Below are 6,529 nucleotides of genomic sequence, written 5' to 3'. Positions count from 1 at the left end.
TTAAAATTTAAAGAGATACTTAAACATTTTGGCAAATTCGTCCATTGCCATAATTCCTATAGTCTTAGTAATAGGTTCGTTACCTTCAGTTGTCGGTGCAAGCTGTTTTAAGATTGGCCGCTGCCGAGTTCGGACCTGCTGTGCCAACTCAAGGTAAGCAGACGGTATTCCAGCTTTCCCTCATCAAACTCATCAAATACACAATCCAACAACTCCAAAACGCTCTCGTGGACAAGTTGTGACCTGCACATTCACCAAGCTATGTAATAATAACATATAATTATGTAACATTACGATGCATGAGGCAAATACTTGGAACTATTTCTTGAGTAAACCACTGGGCGGAGTGACACAGTGCAGCAGCCATGCCTGAAGTGTAGTTCCGGCTTTGCATTTAGCTTTAAAACATCTCCGTCTCTTAATGTTCCATGATTATTTCATAGCGTGGTGAATGTGCAGGTCACAACTTGTCCACGAGAGTGTTTTGGAGTTGTTGGATTGTGTATTTGAGGAGTTTGATGAGGGAAAGCTGGAATACCATCTGCTTATGTGACAGGTTGAATTTTATTTTAAAAATGCAGCCAGCTAAAAATCAACAAATAGTGATTAAAAACAGTTGTAATGACATAGAAATGTGTTTTCATTGTAACAAGGGTCATAAAAACAGCTGTTAAATTCATATAAGGTTAAAAAATGGTTAAAAAGACTTAAGTGTTAAAATAGAATCTATTAATCTATAATTTAGAAGAAAATAAAAATAGAATAGGTTTAAACTGCTTTAAAACAGTTTTTTTTTTGGTTAAAAGTACTTTAAATAAAAGGATTTTCCTGGCTAGAGTTGTGATCTGTGATCTACCTGCTAAGCCTGTCTGAGAAGTGCAACCTGTTTTCGATTAGTCATGCCTGTTTAGGTCGCAAGGGGGAGCTCTCGGCCATGATGTTTCATTCTGGCAGAAGCTGACTGAATGGAGACGTCATGTCCAAGTATCCTTATTTCTTTTACTTTTTCTCAGGTAAAAACATGTTTCTTTGTGTTTGTTTTTGGAAAACGTTTGTGGGGATGTTGTGTTGCATTTTTGAGTGTTTTAGTCGAGCTTTCGGTTGTTTTTTGGTCGAGTTATTTACATTTTGTGACTGTTTTTGTCGTGTTTTGTGAATGTATTTGCAGTGTTTGATTTGTGTGAGGAACAAGAAGTATAGAGATGTGGATGAGATGTAAAAGAAGCTTTTTGACAGGGATGCTTTTGTTTGCTCACCTGTTTTAATTTTATTTTGCTTGTTAAAAGGAATTTTATTTAGAAATTTTGTAACTATGTAAATCATTTTTATCTCTAATTAAATTCTGGCAGAAGCTGACTGAATGGAGACATCGTGTCCGAGTATCCTTATTTCTTTTACTTTTTCTCAGCCTTTTGTAGGCCGTGTCACTTACATTGAGTTGGCACAGCAGGTCTGAACTCGGCAGCGGCCGATCTAAAAACAGCTTGCACCGACAACTGAAGGTAATGAACCTACTGCTAAGACTATAGGAATTATGGCAATGGACGAATTTGCCAAAATGTTGAAGTATCCCTTTAACACTGTAAGGATTGGAGGAAAGGTGACCAAAACGAGAGTTTTTAAAACCATTTTCTGCTCATATGAACAGTTTTACAAAGAAAGAGGGTGAACAACACAGATTAAAATGCCAAACGTTTCCAGCTCTACCAAAAATAGATGGTGAAAGTACTCAAATGTTGAATTTCAGGGGTAAACATCTGTTTACAGTTAATCATCCTATTATGTTAAAATCTGTATAATCAAAAGTAAAGTTGAAATGACTGTGGTTTTAGCAGAGGCATTATTAGATGGTCAGCTGTAGGATTAAAATTCATGTGGGAGGGAAAAGCAGACATTTAGCTCTTTAAATGAACTAGGAATCATTTTTTTCTCCTCCACAGATGGAAGAAATTAGAGAATAAAAAAACAAAAAACCTATCTGTATTTTAGAACCTAAATGTATGAATGAAATAAACTTTAGTGGCACAGAGAAATGCTAAATGTCTTGTATTAGAGGGGAAAACAACAACAGAGACGCTCATGGATCTCTGGGTAGGGTTAGCACACACAGAAATATGGTGGTGCCCAGTAAACCACAGGTTTTCTTGTTTCCTGTAAGACAAAAGTCTGAATAATCCACTCTCTGTGAAGAGCACAGGAACTAACAGTGTAATGCTTTAAGCTAGCACTAGCATTATGGAGTTAAATAACTCCTGTAGACTTACCATCTGTAGGAAACACTCTGGTGATCTTCTGTAGAGTCTGTTTGGGCTTTATCTCCTGCTTTTGCCTCAGATTCCTGCCGTTTACTTCACTTTTAGTTACTTTTTCCTGATGTGGTGCTTTCTCCCTCTCTCTGCATCTCTTATGGGCATGTTGCCTAGCAACAGGAAGGTGGGACTTTCTGTAAGAAGTAGGCGTCTGATTTGCTGATAAAAACATCTTTATTTTTCATTTTAACTCATCTTCATCTTTTTGTGCTTTTTTAATTCAACCTTTGATTTATTTATACTCTTCTGCTTTGATTCATTCATTTTCAGTTCCAATCAAAATTTTTCACTGTAAATCAGGTTTATTGTAACCTAGCATACCAGATGGATTTCTTTCACACATTCATCTGGTAAACCTCTCATAGGCAGCATTTGGGAAAGGGCAGAGGATTTGAAAAAAAAAACTCAGAGGGTGATTGGATGACAGTCTGTCTGTCACATCTTTATTGGCCAATCAGAGCAACAGAACACATGACGTAGTAGCCGCTACCCAGGACTAAACTCCATAGAGAACTGCATAACGGTAACCATGGCGACTGTATACATGTCAGTACATGACTTTTGTGGTTTTGAAAAGAAAACAACTCACTGCTGTTCTTTGTTCTTCTTTTAATGAAGAAATGTCGTCAAGTTTTGATAAAACTGGCGCTTTAGTGTCCACGCTAATCTCTTCCACCATAGTTGCACCGGCCTCTTGTTGCTGCTTGTTTATGTCACGACTCTGCCGCGCCGAAAGTACTGCCCCTCATCACTGATTGGTCCTGCCACTTTCTAACCGGGCCCAAACGGTTCAGACGGGAGCTTTGCAAGATGGATTCGCCAGTGAGAAACACGGAAACAGTTTAATCCATCTGCTTTGAAAGGTTAGGTTGGAGATCCATCTTCTAACCCAAGGGTTCTCAACCCTTTCAGCCCACGACACCCAAAATAAAGGTGCCAGAGACCAGGGACCCCACTGTACCTGAAGGTGGTTGAACACAGCCATGAACATTCTTGGGGGGGAGTGTTAAAGTGGAGAGCTTTCTGGGGCCCAGCCATGAAGTCAGCAAAATTATGGTCAATTTGTATATTAATCTGTGATAACAACATTTTACCTGAATAATAACTGTTGTTATCAAAGTAAAACTATTTTTTAAAGTGTTTTTTTTTTTTATTCGTTTGTGCCGTAGTATATAGTCATCTATAAAATGTGAATCCCTTTTTTAAAATTAGGAATAAAATCGGTTAAAAATGACAAAAAATGGGTGGAAAATGGAAAAATAGCAAAAACAGGCATATAAAGTGGAGAAAAAAGGGCTAACAGTGTCAATATTGGCCTAAAAAGGCCAGAAAAGGTGGTGAAATGGGATTAAAAAGTGGGAAAATTGAGTTAACCTGGTAAATGTGGGAATGAAAGTGAAATGTAGTGAGACTGGCAACAATAGGTGTAAAAAGTGGTGAAAAGGGGTTAAAAGTGGCAATACTGGGTCAACAGAGGCATTGGTAGGTGGGAATAGTGATGGAAAGGGTTTAAAATGACAAAAATGTCTTAAAAGTGGAAAAAATGTGCAAAAAGGCGTTGGAATTTGATTGAGACATGGCAGAAATGGTATTAAAGAGGCAAAAATTGGCAAGATAAAGTGATGGAAACAGGTTGAAATGTGGCAGATCTGGTGTACATCGCGTTCCACATTATTATGCAAATGACGTTTTTCTCTGATTTACTAAATATCAATGCAATTGACAGAATATTTTTCAAGTCATCAGCTGTTAGAGTATAATTCAAATGTTTTTGAACAAACTTCATAATGATAACTATTATTTAAAAAAAAATAAAAACCTCAACATGCACTTTTCCACATGTTCCACATTATTAAGCAGGCCACAGGTTTCAGGGATATGGGAAAGAAAAAGGATCTCTCTGCTGCTGAAAAGTGTCAAATAGTGTAATGCTTTGGACAAGGAATGAAAACATTCAATATTTCAGGAAAAATTAAGCATGATCATCATACTGTGAAGAAATTTGTGACTGATTCAGAGCACAGACGGGTTCCTGCAGATAAAGGCATAATGAGGAAGGTTTCTGACGGACAAATACATCAGATTAAGAGAGCAGATGCTAAAATATCATTACAAAGCAGCAAACAAGTATTTGAAGCTGCTGGTGTCTTTGGAGTCTCACCAGCCTCAAGGTGTAGGATCCTCCAGAGGCTTGCAGTCGTGAATAAACCTACTTTTCAGCCCCCCCTAACCAATGCTCACATGCAGAAACGGTTGCAGTGGGCCCAGAAATACATGAAGACTCATTTTCAAACAGTCTTGTTGACTGATGAGTGCCGTGCAACCCTGGATGGTCCAGATGGAGGAGTAGTGGATGGTTGGTGGATGGCCACCATGTCCCAACGAGGCCGGGACGTCAACAAGGAGGGGGCGGAGTCATGTTTGGGCCAGATTCATGAGGAGAGAGCTGATAGGCCCCTTTAGGGTCCCTGAAGGTGTGAAAATGACCTCGACAAAGTATATAGAGTTTCTGACTGACCACTTTCTTCCATGGTACAAAAAGAGAATTGTGCCTTCTGTATCAAAAATTTTCTTCATGTATGACAATGCTCCATCTCATGCTGCAAAGAATCCCTCTGTGTCATTGGCTGCTATGGGCATAAAAGGAGAGAAACTCATGGTGTGGCCCCCATCCTCCCCTGACCTCAACCCTACTGAGAACCTTTGGAGCATCCTCAAGCTAAAGATCTATGAGGGTGGGAGGCAGTTCACATCAAAACAGCAGCTCTGGGAGGATATTCTGACATTCTGCAAAGAAATTCAAGCAGAAACTCTCCAAAAACTCACAAGTTCAATGGATGCAAGAATAGTGAAGGTGATATCAGAGAAGGGCTCCTATGTTAACATGGAACTTGGCCTGTTAAGATGTTTTTGATTGAAATAGCTTTGATTTCAGTAAATATGACCCCCTGATGCTGCAATTTCAACAAATGACCATTTTCAGTTCTTTACAACCTATAAAATGTTTTGAAAAGCTGTTGTGCTTAATAATGTGGAACAGTGAATTTTGAGGTTTTTATTTAAAAAAAATAATTTTTGTCATTATGAAGTTTGTTCGAAAACATTTGAATTATGCTCTAACGGCTGATGACTTGAAAAATATTCTGACTGTCATTTGCATTAATATTAAAGAAAATCAGAGAAAAATATCATTTGCATAATAATGTGGAACGCAGTGTAAAGTGGCAAAAATGGGTAAGAAAAGCATAATGGACCCAAATTATGCAAAAACTATTATGAATATTATTATGAAAAATATAATACAGTTTTTTGAAGGCATCTGGTGACCCCCTCTCAGTGTGTCGCGACCCCTTAGGGGGTCTCGACCCCAACATGAGAACCACTGTCCTAACTAGGGCTGAAGTGTTTGAAGGGAAAATAATCTAATTACAATTTTTTTTTTTTTTACCCAATATTGCGATTGCGATTTAGTACACGATTATTTCTCAAGTTTGTCATCTCATATTTTTTCCAACAAAAAGAAAGTAAGTAACTAGAAAAGCACTTGGAGAATGCAGACCTCCGCCATTAGCCCTATCTCCCAATAGTGAAGAATCCTTTAAAAAACATTCCTGGATCCGTCCCCATGTGCCCCTCACCACGGAATTCACGGATGACATTTACAGAACTTTTTTCTCTACTCCATTTGTGAATTTTATTAGACACTACACTTTAGTCCAGTACTTTATGCTTTCAGTCTTTCCTCCCATTAAATCACAACTCTAAACATCAGTGTGAGCACAGTTTGGACTAAAACCTTTGTCATATGTTGGTTTTTCATACTAAGATAAATAATTACTACTTTTTTCATTTTGAATGTAAAGATCATCAGGGAAAAACTTTAAACTTACATAATAATGAAAAAACCACAGGAATCTGTGCCAAGAGTCAAAATCTGGACAGATTCTCTAACAGATTCTCTCTGGCGATTTTGGTTTTAGTGTTTTCCTCCTCATGTTCTCCAGTGGCTCCTCTTGGAAGCCAAAATGCTTGTTAAAGTGCCCTTTTTGGAGGCAAAACACGCGCTAAAGTGCCCTCTTGGGAGCCAAAACACACTAAACTGCCCCCTTGGCTGGTTAAAACACAATGAACTGCCCACTTAAATGGCAAAAAGGCTTGTTTAAGTACCCTCCCCATTGGCAAAACACACTAAACTCCAGAAGACCATTAGGACCAAGAAA

This window comes from Cheilinus undulatus, linkage group 2 (genome assembly GCF_018320785.1).
Source record: "Cheilinus undulatus linkage group 2, ASM1832078v1, whole genome shotgun sequence".
Classification (NCBI taxonomy): Eukaryota; Metazoa; Chordata; class Actinopteri; order Labriformes; family Labridae; genus Cheilinus; species Cheilinus undulatus.
Note: the sequence above shows the minus strand (reverse complement) of the source record.